The sequence below is a fragment of the Melopsittacus undulatus genome, chromosome 5 (assembly GCF_012275295.1).
Source record: "Melopsittacus undulatus isolate bMelUnd1 chromosome 5, bMelUnd1.mat.Z, whole genome shotgun sequence".
Classification (NCBI taxonomy): Eukaryota; Metazoa; Chordata; class Aves; order Psittaciformes; family Psittaculidae; genus Melopsittacus; species Melopsittacus undulatus.
In genome coordinates this window covers 30431912-30446557 of record NC_047531.1, presented here as the reverse complement: position 1 = coordinate 30446557, position 14646 = coordinate 30431912, and the positions used below count along the sequence as shown (strand labels likewise).

At 37.1% G+C, this 14646-nt stretch overlaps 1 protein-coding gene across 2 annotated transcripts in view; it reads left to right on the top strand.

Annotated features, from left to right (window-relative positions):
• Window positions 1-14646, top strand: part of MAGI2 (membrane associated guanylate kinase, WW and PDZ domain containing 2) — a 724927-nt gene that overhangs the window by 617652 nt on the left and 92629 nt on the right. The window lies entirely within an intron of this gene.

Below are 14646 nucleotides of genomic sequence, written 5' to 3'. Positions count from 1 at the left end.
TCTGAGTTTGCCCATCATGCTGCACTGATGACTGAGAAATCCGGCTGAAGACCTTAGCTTTGCTGACCAGCCAGCCAGATAAGGGTCAGTGAGATGAGTCCTGCCCACACACTAGAAGCAAATATAGAACAACTGAAGTTATTTAAAAAACCCAAACAAAGCACTGTATTATCACAAAGGTTTGAATCTGTCTCAGCACTATAGCCAAACCAGAATCCCATTTATTCCACCTTAGAAAGTAATCTGGGTTCCTTTATAAAAATGAATTTATAAATGTGTGCTTGCAGAAAATAGATTATTTCAGATTAAACATATTTTAGCATTTTTATTAATATTACGTGTTTGATTATAAATTTCATTGTTTGTATATAACAGACTTATGGAAGACTTTACATGAAACATCCCCACTCCTTATTTAAAAATGGAAACAAGTGTAATTAGTATGGCTTGCATTGAATTGAAAAATCAGTTAACTAATTGATCTTTTAACATAATTATAAGTAGGAAATCAGTGAGAGAATTTATTTTTACTGAGCTTCCTCTGGGATAAGTTCTTGGCTTTTGTCTATATTACACTTTTTATGAAGGTCTTATAGAAAACATAAAGTCAATACTGGTAAAGTTTGCATGTGAGAGAGAGATTGGTCCATATAATTTGACAGGTGACACATTACTGATAAAGAGTGGAATGTGGAATACTTAGTAAATTAAGCATCAGCAAGCAGGAAGCATTTTTATGCAGTTTTAATTAGTTCCTGAACCAGAGCAAAAAATACAGCCCAAACTTGCCAAAGTACTTTTGAATTATTATTAATAATCAGCTGAGCATAACATCACAGTGAAAAAGGCAAATTTAGAACAAGTTCTTAAAATAAAACTTTTTATCTGTTTTCTCAGAAAGATGGCATTGGTAAACTATTTTATTGCATTTATTATGAATGTTGACAAAGTCAATGAGACCCTGTTCCAGATCGTTTTTCACTGCTTGTTAATTTCATTTGTTCTTCCATCTTTTCTTCCATTTCCCACAATTGCTTCAAAGGTATTACTTCCATATACTATGCAAAGATCAAGCTTCTTGCAGGAGTCTTATATTTGAAGTTTGTAGCATTATTAGTAACAACCTGAAAATGCAGGATTTCTCTCGGATTTTCCATACAGTTCTTCATTAGCAGAAGTAATGGCTTATTATCCATGTGTAAAGATGTTTCCTTAATACCCAGCCTCTATATGTCTTATTTCCTGTACAGACAAATAAGCATATAATTTCAGAATTTATTTCCTATGTGGAATCATTCAAGCAGTCATTCATTAAAAGCTTGTAGAAATGGAAGGAAAAGACCTGGCTTGGGAAAGGTGGTCTGAAAGGGTAGAAGCCAGATAGTAAAGAATTAGGGACCCCAAAAAAATGTTTTGGGTCACATAGAGTTCTCTAAGAAGTTATGCTGTAGGATCATCCCTTATTTCAGCAGAGAGAAAACGAAGTCCCTGACCTACAGCACTCTGGGTACCAGCTATAAAAGTGCTTGAAAAACATTTATGGTTAACATGAAAATCTGTTTACTTATAACAGTTACAACCATCTTCTGTGTCAAGTTGATAATAGCAATCTGATGGAGAGGAACTCTTTGGCTTCTTCCAAGTATGTATGCTATCCTCCTTCCTCTGAGAAATACCTGGATCAGGCAGGTCCTCCTGCAGCAAAGAGATGTTTCCAATGGCTGTGGGATCTGGGAGGACATAGGTCAGAGAGCTGGAGATCTGCAGCCTAATTTAAAAACCTGATGAGAAGACCATGTAGGGCAGACACATGGGCCTCAGAGGGAATGGGGTGAAAATCTGGGGACTGGCAGGGGGTATACAGGGGTTGTAACTCAAGAAGTCGGTGATTTTACTGGAAACAAAGATCTATAAGGTAGGATATAGTGAGGAGAGCAAGCTGTGCAGAAACCCTCTTGCATTTGTATTCTCCAGCTAATAATTTTACCTTTTCTATGTTTGAAAATATGTGCATTTTTTTGGTATATTATAATAAAGCCTGGGGTATACATTCATGTATATATACCCTAGGCTTATATATAAATAGGTCTTTGGAGTTGTCTATAAGGAGTCTAGGCAGATCTAGTTTAAATCTCTGGCTAACCTGGGATTCCATATCAGATGGGAATAAAACACCAAACCAAAGTCAGCTACGTTGCTACAAAATAAAAAGTATTTTTTTCACTAATATGTTGGCATATTCTACACATTGGAGATCAAAGGCTTGGACACTTGGAACTAAGGACTGATGGTGCTTCTCCAGAGCTGTAACTCTGACATATGTGTCTATTTAAATATGGGTTGGTAATGAAGAAACAAAATTACACAGAAATTCTAGGGATTTCAGAGATTTTTACAAAAGGGGAAGGTCCTATAACAGCAGTTTTACAATTTGGGGTGAAAAAAACACACAAAGATAATATGGATCATTGTAAGTCAGAAAAAGAGCCCCAAATAGAAATATACTGCTACCACATTCCCATTTCCTATTTATATTTATGAAGGTTATATTTGAAAATATACACAGATCTCAAAGACTAATATAAATAAATAATAGTGGTTTGGAATGCAATATAATAAGAAAATATTCATTTTATGTATTGGAAATAATGTTGCAAATAAGCCCAACAATTTTAGGAAAGAAAATCAGTGCCTCTGAAATTTTGGAGGTGGAGGGTCAAACATAGTTTCTAAACAGTGAGTATTAATTGTACACATTTTGAGGTAGTTCTTTGTTCCCTTCTATTGTCTGAAAGATAAAGAAGTGCAGTGTTATAAGGTACATATTGTTTCGTTAAATCAAAATGCATCTATTGCAGAACGCTGATGTAGAAGTCGTAATTCAGTTGCCTTTCTAACCCATTCATACTAGAAAAAAAAGGGGTAAAATTCATTACTTGTGTTTGTGCACAGAGGTACCCACTTTTATTCATTAATATGTGGTAGCTACTTGCACACTTTTTTTTTTAGTTCTTATTAACAGTAACTGTCAATTGCCTGGTAGATCAAAAACTTACTTATGCTATAAGAAACAAAGGCCTGCTTACAATAAGATAAATTATTTTGGGCTCCAGGTTATCAGGAAGTGCTTGCTAAGTATTGTGTGGTGCTGCTAAATATGAGATGGTCAGCAGGTATTTTATCTAGAACTTAACAAGAAATTTTGTCAGAGCTCTGATTTATTTTTTACCAAAGAGATGCTCAATAAATTCTGGAAATACAGCTGCTTTTAACAAAAATGGCCTTAGTGAATCATCATCCACCAATGAAAACTCCCTGTATCAGAAAAGCACTAGCAAACTCTAATTTGAATCAATCTTTTCCTTCCCTCTGAAACAGATCATTTCTTGTTGATCTCCATGACATGAAATATTTTTAAAATTAGCTCATAAGAGTCAAAAACAAAGAAAAGAAAACAAAGCAAAACAATGGTCATGTCCCCCTACAAACTATTTCCCATCCTAGCTGATTGAGAAATGCACCAGAAAACTGCATGGTGACTATGTAAAGAGCATACAGATGCTTTGGCGCCTTTTTATTTATGTATTCTCAGGGAACCCCAAGGAAAAAGTATAAATCACATCCAATTTCATGACAATCACTGATTAATTGTATTGTTCATACAGATTCCTTCGGCCAGCTATGGTCTTCTAGCATAAATTCATAGGTTTTGTTCTGTGATCATAGGGTCATACTGAAGTATATGGGCATACTGAGAAAGAAGAAAATGTTTTACGGTTTCAAAGGCTACATCCAAGTTTGCTTTCCTATGCAATAAAGTCTAAATTTAAAAAAAAAAAACAGGGGCATACATGCTAGGTACCTTAACAAGTCTTCCTAAAAAATAGAAATATTAAAGCTTAGACTAGCTATGGGGTCAGCAAGGTGCTTCATGGTTGTCAGCACCATAATCTTCTCCATTTAACTTGTCATGTTTAGGTACTGTTCCTATTTTCTCAATATTAAGGGGTTATTTCCATTATGTTAGACATGTCGCCAAAATCTCAACAGTCTAAAATCAATTTATGTTCCTCTGAGAAAGAGAGCACTGTCACAGGGGAAAAGAATTACCTATTCACAGTTTCTCTTGCTTTTCTTTGTAATAGATTCATTTAATACTTATCACTTCCCAACTATCTTGTCAAGATCCCTGATCAGCATCATTTTTTACTGTTCTGTTCATTAACTTTTTTTAAGTACTGCGCAGGACTATGTGTGACCAGCACACAATTTAAATATCATAAAATTTATATCAATACTGTTACTCTCTCAACTGGACTTAAGGACACAGCCCTTCTTTATGTTAATTGCTCATCTGCAAGCATTCAGGAAGTCAGAAAAATGTGATATTTCTCAACCTTTTTTTGCAAGCCAGGTCATCTTTCATCAATTTATCATGCTTTGTACTCTTTAGTGTTCTGTACTGAATTAGTATCATTCCCATCAATCATTGTTTCTCTCATTTTTTTCTTTCAGGCTCCTATGGTCTCATACTAAATCTTCTGAACTTCATGTCATTTTGACCATTACCATTTAGATCACTGAAAAGCTTTTACTAATTCAACTTTGTTCTTCTTAATAAGTAAGTTGAATATGAGAATGACCTCCTGATGGGGAGCATGAAATCAAAGAGGTTTATCTCTACTGGGTACATGTCAAATCTTCAGCAGTGCAAAGCAAAGGAAGTTTACCTAATGGTTCAAGCAGAGAAATGCAGGTTTAGCAATTCATTGTTCACAATTTTATTACTCCATGGACATGAGCCTTCTACTAACATCCCTTGCCAAATATTGTGTTTCCTGCACTAAAGGATATACTTTCACAGCTAAGACTCAACCATGTGAAACTTGAATCTTGTGGTAAGTTTTGTTTCTTCTGTTAGTTCTGTTAGTCCAAACAGTCTCCCACTGTTTGTCAGTCTTTCTCTTCTTCTTGAATCCCTGTAACCAGGAATAAACTGGTCTGTTAAGCTGGTGTGAAGGAAATTGGAAAGAAATTATTACTTTGAATAGCATTTGGATCCAAAGAATGAAATAAGCATGCTGTTGCTTATTCCAGCTTCCACCACCTTGGCCAAGTGGCATGATTACCTTTTTGTGATGTTGCCTTTGAGTGTTTATAATTCTGCCATGTGGTATGAAAATGAACCAATTATTGTTAACACACCTGAGCTCCTGACATTTCCCATTGTAACAGAAGAGATTTCAAAGGCAAATCATTAAAATTCACAACCATGCTGACAGCTTAATGCGTATTAAACACAAAATTCTGAAGTTACTACAATGTAATTTAATAATGACAGAAAGGTAGGCAGCTGAAACTGGTGGGTTCTCCAGTCTCTGTATGTATATTATTAAATATAACTTGTTGATTTATGATGGACTTCTGTCCAGTGCTCCCAAGCCTCAAAAGAAATCAGGAGGAGTGAAACTCAGAGCTCACTAACAGACATCCAGGACCATGTGAGATGCATTGTGTATCAAGAAATCTTCACTGGGGTGGCATAGTGGGACATTCAAGATTGGCTGGAATGACAACTAGAGCTCTAAAGTCTCCCACAGATTCTGTGTTATATCTGCCATTGGGTTTTCTACCTTGTATGTTACCTCATTTTCTACCTATAGGTCCTTTGTCACAGCTGGTAACACCATGAGGATATATATCCCAACCCAAAAAACACTAGATTGTGATGCAGCTGAGTTGATATCTGGAAAAATATTCAGTATAAACAAGAGAGTGCAGTCAGTTTTCCGACTAAAATCTTTTTAGACTCAGTTCTCAGCTTTCTGCCTCAGTTGCATGGTTCACCCCTACTTCCAATGTGCTGTTTTTCTGTCTCTCATTAGGGTGGAGTATTGCATTGCAAGGTCTCCTATTCAGAAACAGTCATGGACATCAAGGACATATATTGGGTTTTATTCTTTTATTAAAGATCTTTTTGGTCAGTATTCCAGGGATAAGATTAGCTAGTTTTCAAATCAAGATCAGGGCACAGAGAATGAAATCCTAGGAACAAAAAGGAGAAGTCTGTTAGACTTTAGGAGTAGTCATCTAAGGAAGCAGGTAGCTGAGAGACAACATGAATGAAATGAAGGAATTTAGAAGAGGAAAAACTGGCAGCATAGATATCAATATGTCTATATCTATAAATATCCGGTGACCCCTTTCATCTATGGCTTAATACAAAGCTTACATATAGGTAAAGGAATGGATTTATTATTGCGTATTTTCCCCCACACTTGTGGGAAACTTGTAAATGCGTTTTCACGAAAAGGACTTTAGGACACTGTGTACAAACAACTTATGGTTCATCTACAGTTTAACAAAAAATACTGGGAACATGCCTTGGTCTTCATCAAAGTGACGTGCCATCATGTAAACTGAGATTTCTCTAATGTGCTTAGAAAGTATAAAAGCTTATATGAGAACAGATTCTAAACACTGGCTTAACTAGTCAGACTTCCTGGCTGCGAGAGTACTGAAAATATGATGCAGTATTCCTTAAAAGTTAGTTTTGAAGCTTAAATTAGCTTTCAGTAAAGCCAGGCTGAGTTGTCAGACATGTACTTAGCAAGCATAAAGTCTTTATGGGAATGGCAACACTTGCAGACCCTTCTAGAAGCAACAGTTATGAGCTGTCAGGACTTTGAAGACTCAATTTGTGTTCTAAATTATGTTGCTGATTTGGTGTGTGTGTGACATATACCAGTCTTTTCCTCTTGCTGTGCCTGCTCTGCTCAGGGGGAGTTGCGTGCAACAATATGTTTACCCAAGATGGTACATGACTTGCATTACTAGCTCTTGCTGTATTAGAGCAGTTATAGTATAGATTGTAACCCCTACTCTGAACACGTAAACTAGCGATAATGATTTTAGCAGCAGCCATTGGGCAACATACATGAACAAAAACGGAGATTCTTCAGGGAAAATCTCCTTCTGCCAAGCAAAAGGCTCTTTTTCTGTCTGTATGGAAAAAATAACCTTGACCTTTTCCAGGTGTTGGTAGAGTTCACAATCTGTGAGCAAACAGATCTCTTTCTCCACTTATTATATGTTTGTTCCTGAGCATGAAGGCTTTTGCTAATTGGGTTAATGTTTATTTAAAATACATATTATAGACCTCAGTTCATCCAGTACTACTTGCAGTTGCAAATCATAAACCAGGATATGGACCTAAGGATTTGAACTTTTACTACTAACTTCTGAAATAAAAGGCAAGAGATGAGGGTCTTTCTCCATTCCATATCTTTTTTAACTCCAGTCAAGTTGCCCCCGTAGAATCTGTTCTGAGTTGTACTACAGCAGCATTTTCTCTGTTCTGAGTCGTAGCTGTCCTTCAGGTAATAGGGTTTGCTATCAACAAGGAAATAAATCTGCAGCAGGGTATCACTGTTCTGGTAATAGGTGCCAGAAAAGAGAAGAAAGTTCATATAAAAGTGTCACCCAGTGAGACATTTTATACTTGTTTAGTATCAAACTTTGTCTGTGGAACATAATTTACTCTTGTTGACCACATTTAAAGCTACTTGTTCCAAAAATCTATTTCTTATTTCCAGAAATTCTTGCAGAGATTTGTATTATTTTTCCCAACTCTAGTACGTTTAAGCATCAAAATCTGTCACTGACAATGTTGCATTTACCTCTGCACTAATTTATCTATGATCCAGAATTTCTCTGCTTCACATCCAGATTAATCAGAAGGAGATGGTATTTAGTTTGTTGGGATTTTACTAGTTTCATAAATTATTTTAAATCTCTGAGTGATAAGCAATTCACAGAGCTGTAGCAGCCAAGCAAAATAAATAGCTGTATGTCCATTAGAATGTAAATGAACTCATTACTATGCTAGCTTCTGACCTTTTCTGATGGCTGAATGCTTGCTAACTCTTTACTATTCATGAAAGTGAAAACTTAATGGTACCTTGAGATTCTTTAGTCTGTTTTTAGAGGAAATTCTTATAGACAGAGGTGACCAGTGAGACTCTCAGCTTGAACATCAGGTACTTCTGTCATTCATGACTTTGAATAGTTATCCTTTTTCTCATTATTTGTGAAGATCTGATTATTGAAAAAACATTCCTAGTTCAGTGAAACTTCATGAACTGAACAAAAAATGCTGCGTTGTATAAAAAGCTGAATACTGATTTAGTACCTGATCTCATAGTCAATTAAGCTTTTGTATCAATTCTATAGACTTAGAATCTTAGAGTCATTTATGTTGGAAAATACCTTTAAGATCAAAAGTCCAACTGTTAAGCCAGCACTGCCAAGCCCACCACTAAACCATGTCCCTAAGTGCCACAACAACATGTCTTTTAAACACCTCCAGGTTGGTGACTCCATCACTTCCCTGGGCAGCACTTCCCGGTGCTTGACAACCCTTGCGGTGAAGAAACTTTTGCTAATATTCAAACTAAACCTCCCCTGGTGCAACTGGAGGCCATTTCCTCTTGTCTTGTTACTTGGGAGAAGAGACCAACCCCCACCTCACTACAGCCTCCTGTCAGGCAGTTGTAGAGAGCATTAAGTTCCCCCCTGAGCCTCCTCCAGTTCCCCAGTTCCCTCTCATCGCACTTGTGCTGCAGACCCTTCATCAGCTTTGTTGCCCTTCTCTGGACCTCTTCCAGCACCTTAATATCTTATTTGTAGTGAGGGGCCCAGAACTGAACACAGGATTCAGGTGCAGCCTCACCAGTGCCCAGTACAGGGGGATGATCACTGCCCTGGCCCTGCTGGTCACACTGGTGCTGATACAGGCCAGGATGCTGTTGGCCTTCTCAGCCCCCTGGGCACAAGCTACCTTGTGTTCATCTGGCTGATGACCAGCACCTCCAGGACCTTTTCTTAGAAGCAACTTTACAGCCACTCTTCCCCAAGCCTGTAGCGTCGCCTGGGGTTGTTGTGGCCCAAGTGCAGGACCCAGCACTACACCTTGTTGAAGCTCATACCATTGTCCACAGCCCACTGACCCTTCCTACTCTCAAGCAGATCAACACTCCCACCCAGTTTGGTGATGTCTGCAGACTTACTGAGGGTGCACTTGATGCCCTCATCCAGATCATTGATAAAGATTATAAACAGAACTGATCCCAGTACTGAGCCTGGGGAACACCACTTGTGACCAGCCACCAGCTGAATTGAACTCCATTTGTCACCACTCTTTGGGCCTGGCCATCCAGACAGGTTTAAACCCAGTGAAGAGTGCACCCATCCAAGACATGAGCAGCCAGTTTCTCCAGGATAATGCTCTGGGAAATGGTGTCCAAGGCTTTACTACATTCTAGGTAAACAACATCCACAGCCTTTCTTTCATCCACTAAGCAGGTCATGTTGTCATAAGAGGAGATTAGGTTAATCAAGCAGGACCTGTCTTTCATAAAGCCATGCTGACTGGGCCTGATCACCTGATTGTCCTTTATGGGCTGTGTGATAGCACTTGAGATGATCTGCTCCATAACCTTCACCAGCACTGAGGTCAGACTGACAGGCCTGTAGCTGTTCAGATGCCCTTCTTGCAGATGAGTGCCACATTTGCTAACTTCCAGTCAGCTGGGACCTCCCTGATGAATGGTTGAAAGTAGCTCAGTGAGTACTTCTACGAGCTCCCTTAGTACCCATGCATGGATCTCATATGGCCCCATAGACTTGTGTGTGTCTAAGTGGTGTATCAGGACATTGACTATTTTCCCTTGGATTACAGGGGCTTCATTCTGCTCCCTCTCCTTGTCTTCCAGCTCAGGAGGCTGGGTACCCCAAGAACAACTGGAATTACTGTTAAAGACTAGGCAAATGAGGCATTAAGTACCTCAGCCTGTTTCTCATCCTTTGTCCCTATGTTTCCTTCCACATCCAATAAAGGATGGAAATTCTCCTTTGTGGGTAATGTTTTTATGGAAAAATTTTAATTGTCTTTATGGCAGTAGCCAGATTAAGTTCTATAACCAGCCTTCATCTCAGTGCAGCACAGTGCTACATCAGTTACTTGCCAAGCTGTCAATGTGTATCCTACTGTAAGAGAACTGACTCTGAGTCTAACCGTATATATTGCCATGGGCCTGATCAAACATGATGGCTCATTAATCTCACTCTGATGTGGCATGTGTTGATTTGTGAGCCATTGCATCGTGTGCCATCCCAACCAAAGACCAAATGGATACTCCAAAGCATGGCACCATCACTCTGAAGGACAGCTGACAACAGTAGCTAACTATACTTGAAGAACTAGAGCTCCCAGTCTTCTACACCTACTCTTTATCTCAAGGTAAATCAACTTTCTATTGTTGCTGGAATAAGAGCTCAATACTTAAAGCTGTTTGACAAAGGCAGACCTTTGAAAAAATACTACATGGTAATCATTGACTTTATTAGAAATGGCACTACTAATTTCCAATCCCTATGTATCATCTGATATTTTAAATACAACATGACCAATTCAAACTTTTTATCACCTACTTGCTTTTATAAGTATTATTTCTATCTATTTAAAATAGTTGTTTCCTTTTAGATTTTCTTTAATACAGTATATAAATTAATTGAATTTATTTGTTCTCATTGTTTAGGCTTGTTTTCCTGAAAAGGGGAAAATATTTGAAGAATAAATTAATTAACGCTATATATTTGTTCTGTGTATGCAACAACAATAATAACAAAACCCCTACATTATCTCTTCCACCAGTATTTTGGAGTTTAGCTAAGGGACATTTTGCCTCTTACTGAGTGAGCCCAATTGTATTTTGAGCTCTGTAAACCTAATGCAATCACTTAGCATAGCTCAAAAAAGGTAATCATACAGAAGGAGAAGCCAGATACAAACTGTATGGCAAAAAACAGTTCTCTGCATCCTGCTAACAGTGTACACCATGAGCCTAAACTCTCAGAGAAGTTCTCCACTGTCACATCCATTTGAAGTTAATGGGTATTTGACAACCCTGGAACTGAGGCCCCGCTATAAGCAACTGATAGACATCTCAGAAATCCCAGTAAGAGAAAGAAAAAGCACAGTACATTTATCAGTAACTTTTCTGGAAAGGAAAACTTTTTCTGAAGTGAAGTGTTGTCACACGGACATTGATAAGATGCCCATGGAGTCACTTAATGCTCTGGGAGTGCTCATCAGCCATCTGTTCATTGACTTCCAAGCATCTACGTGAGAAAGGTCTGTGCATTGCTTGGGACAGCTTTGCTCAGGAAACTATATGCAACAAGGCTTTTATAGCACCCAAGAAGCCCAACGAAAGCTAATGGACAAAGCACTTGCTGTACCATCAGTGCGACAAGTGATGTGGAGACAGTTGACTTGCCCTGAACATTGGATTAAAAGGCTGTATCTTTGATGCAGTTGAGTTCCTCCCTGCAGCACTACCACACGCTGTCAGTGCAGAAATCAAACTGTTCCCTGGCTTCAGTTTAATTATACAAACACATCTGTCACAGAGGGGAACATCATTAAAGTTCCTGTGGTTTAGCAATACTTATGTGGACTACTTGTGATTTCACAGGTCTTAAGAACTTTTTCAGGAATCAATACAAAGGAGTGAGAAGAAGGGAAACGGAATGTAGCAGAAAGCATCCACATGGCAGCAGATCACCAACCAAAGGCTGGTTTTGAATTATTGATATTATGGAATGCACCAAATTCAGGATTTTCACTGAGAAAAGCTGCTATTAAAAACTTAAACCTTCCAATTATAAATACTGCCTGAAGTGTAAGAAATGTGAAATCATTAAGCATAATTTATGGCAAAAGCATGGTTAAATTTGTATATAGAAAGGAACAGATAAAATGAGTGTGATGTGATTTATCTTTTATTATAGGATGCCTTCATCGAAAAGGAGAAGTACAATAAACTGAAGCTGGAATTTGCCTTGATCTGAAAAAAAGAAAACAAATTTTTTTCCCAAAATAAATTTAAGTACAAAATCTGTTTTTTCTCATTGGTGTTTTTTGGTAAAGTTACAACATAGAAACCATCACAGCTCTGATTTCCAGGGAAGTTCATTTTCAAAGGTGGTAAATATAATTTAAAAAACAATGTAAAAAGTAATTTTTCTAACACTGCTGTATAAGAAAATGTAATTTTGATTTTAAAAAGCATATGGTTGTTACTGTACCTCAGCTTATTGCTTGTGTATATCATATTCTCAGCTACTCAGGTTTTTACAGAAGACATCACATGTTTGATAGAACAGGTTGGGAGATTGGAGAGGGAAAAGTGGAAATCTGGAAGCAGGATATTGAAGTTATAGAAGCTTATCCAGTATGTGTGTCTAGTTAGATGTGAGATGATTGGAAACTTGAGCAGTATCAGTACAGTGTTAATACTTGTCAGAAGTTGAAAGCTGCACTGCTTGGAGAGCAATTTTAGTCTTGCCTCTAAATCAATACTGAATTGATGGTAGTCTGCTGGCAGCTGTCATTCAGGTGGCATCTCTCTTTCTCTGGTGAATACTCACAGCATGTTATGAACCAGTGCCAGAAAGTCAAGGAAAAATATGGAGTGGTGAAGTGGGGTCAAACTAAGGGAAAGGCCACTGCTTCCCTTTGCCAGCTGTAGATGTGGTTGCCAAAGGCAAATGTTGAGTAGTCACTAAATGCACATTATTGATATATTCTTTGGGTGAGCTTCCATGCCTCAGTTTTTTACATCTAGAGGGTTTGGTCCCGTACTTATGCAGAACAATATTTAAAGGTGAAAGTTTAAAGGAAGCATATGAAATATACAGAAAAGTGCATTTTGCTTTTGTGCTTTTTCATGTGAAGTTTCTGTTACACTTATAATGTACTACATGTGCATTATACTCTTAAGTTCTTGAATTTGCAGCAACAGTTGTGTGTATTTAAATACCAGTGATAATTCTGGACATGTTTGGTTCACAGTAATTATCCATAACCAGTCTCATAATAACTCCTAACATCCTACATTGTCTAAAGGTGTGTTTGTTTAGTTTGGGAAAAAGGATGTTTAGTTCAGCTGAGAATAATATTGTTACATGAGGCACCAGTAAAATTGCCGTGAAATACATGAAAGATATGGTTGGTTTTGCTTAATGGAACTAGGCCTTCATGTATTTAGTCTAGCACCTAGTCTTTGACATAGGTAAGAGACCATCTTATCTTCTATGAAAGTCTTGATCTAATAACTGAATTTAAATCTGAAGAATGGATTTTAATATTAGTTCCAAGGTTTGTTACCTTCAGATATTTCAGTTTCTATTATTCTTTTGTACACACATGGATATCCAATACTTTTTTTTTTACTCTTGATTTGGATCTTCTGCTTCTGTGGCATCCTATATTCATTAATGTTCTTAACATAATTTCATGCTGTGTGAATAAATATTGCCTTTTATTTGTTTTGAGTGTAGATGTTGTCATTTGTATATTGCAGTCTGTGCCCACAGCCTTCAAGCTAAATAGAGGTCTATATTCTCCTTATTTGAGAAAATAATTGATTATTTAATTTTTTGTCAGTTGAGGGGATTTTTACTTGATGTGTATTTCATTATTTATTTGATTTATAAATACTATGCTTCTAATCGATGGTAAAACAGATTTTTAGGTGAAGACAGTAAATAAATAGGAAAAAATTACCTTCCAGTTTGATCTGGAATAATTTTTACTGACTGTAAGTTATGGGAGATGCACCAGTTCCAATGGGGAGGGAGTGCTACCTCTCACAATATTTTCTGAACACCAAATCAGAGTAATAGCTGATCTGACATACTTTTCAGCAAACCTCTTTGCAAGTTTCAAGCCTTATCTTTAGCTCCAAGGCAAAAAATGCTTTTTAACTTTCGTTCTTATTATAGCAGGTAATAAAAACGTAGCCATCTGCCATCCAAAATGTTAAATAAGTTTCCATTACAAATCTTTAATACGAAGGTGATGTACAAGCCAGACCTATACAGGATGTCTATTATCTTAGCTTGAATTTGAAGGTAGAAAGAAATCTGTCTACTTGATAATATAGCAATTTCTATCCCAACACTATAGGTAGAGTCAGTAAGTATAAACCTTTCATGATTACTTTTCCCCATGTACTTTTTGTTTATAAGCACTACCAGTTTATACATCAGCATTATAAAACAGCCAGTGTTTCTCTGAAAATGGCTCAAGCTCTTTTTCTCTGAAAGATTTTTTCAGTCTAAATGAATTAGATATCATGGCAGGGAAAAATTACCTCATTGTCACAGAATTCTAGGAAATTTAAATACTGCGTACAAACACAATTCCTGTTGTGATTTGTCTGTGGAAATCTAATTTCCCTAGTGTTCCCATGACTTTTTTCCTAAACTCACCTTCGAAAAAGAATTTAATCCATCTTTTACAATTTAATTAAATTTTTGACTGAAAGAGTATTCTTCCTATTAGATGTCTGAGTTTAAATCCCATTTCTGTTTCTGACAAAACAAATGAACTCTTTGTTATGGGCTTTCAATCTTACTTAGGGAGGTCCAGAGAATTTTATTTTTTTACCTAGCATTATACAAAAATGAGTTTTTTAATGATAGCTATGCTGAAAGCTGCTATTTTTAAAAATGTGACCAGATATCCTTTGAAATGCTTCTTTAGCTTGGTATTTTGTAAGGTTTTTAACATTGTGAAGC